The sequence below is a fragment of the Solanum tuberosum genome, unplaced genomic scaffold (assembly GCF_000226075.1).
Source record: "Solanum tuberosum cultivar DM 1-3 516 R44 unplaced genomic scaffold, SolTub_3.0 scf00451, whole genome shotgun sequence".
Classification (NCBI taxonomy): domain Eukaryota; kingdom Viridiplantae; phylum Streptophyta; class Magnoliopsida; order Solanales; family Solanaceae; genus Solanum; species Solanum tuberosum.
This window is the reverse complement of record NW_006239369.1, coordinates 461799-462378: the sequence shown is the minus strand read 5'-3', so window position 1 is coordinate 462378 and position 580 is coordinate 461799.

Sequence of the window (580 nt, the reverse complement as noted above, 5' to 3'; positions counted from 1 at the left end):
CACTTATGCGCCGTACGTGAATTTCTTCGTCGATGCACTCCCAACAACCGCCCCGACACCCGACATTAAATGTCGTGTATCGACGCTGATGCCTTCGTTGAAAGGCTAATCCAATCCCCGTCGTTGCGCGCCTCCGTCGGGGTGAGAATTTAATCACTTCAAAAGTGTTGGAGGCAGACTGAAGTTCTTGCACGAACACCACCCTCACCGGCCTATAGATACTGCATGGCCGTGCGTGGGCTTACGTGTCCGATGTGTGTAGCCCCTAGAGTTAGCCGTAACAGGAGCTCTAGAATTCACCACTCGCTCAAAATCACTGTCGTTTCCACACCAAACGAGTATAAACCGGTCGATATAAATGCCCTAAGCAGCATACAATCACCCCACACACATCGCCGGCGTGTTTTTGTAGGCGCCCAACGGCGTAGCACACACAAGCCATGCATGCCATCAAGCGCCCACGCAGCACGCCTACTAAGCCCACAGGACGCCCATGACGTACACCTGCCGTCACCTCAGTCTGCCTCCAATACCTCTACCCCCCATTATATATGCTTAAAATAAAAAAAACCATGTGACA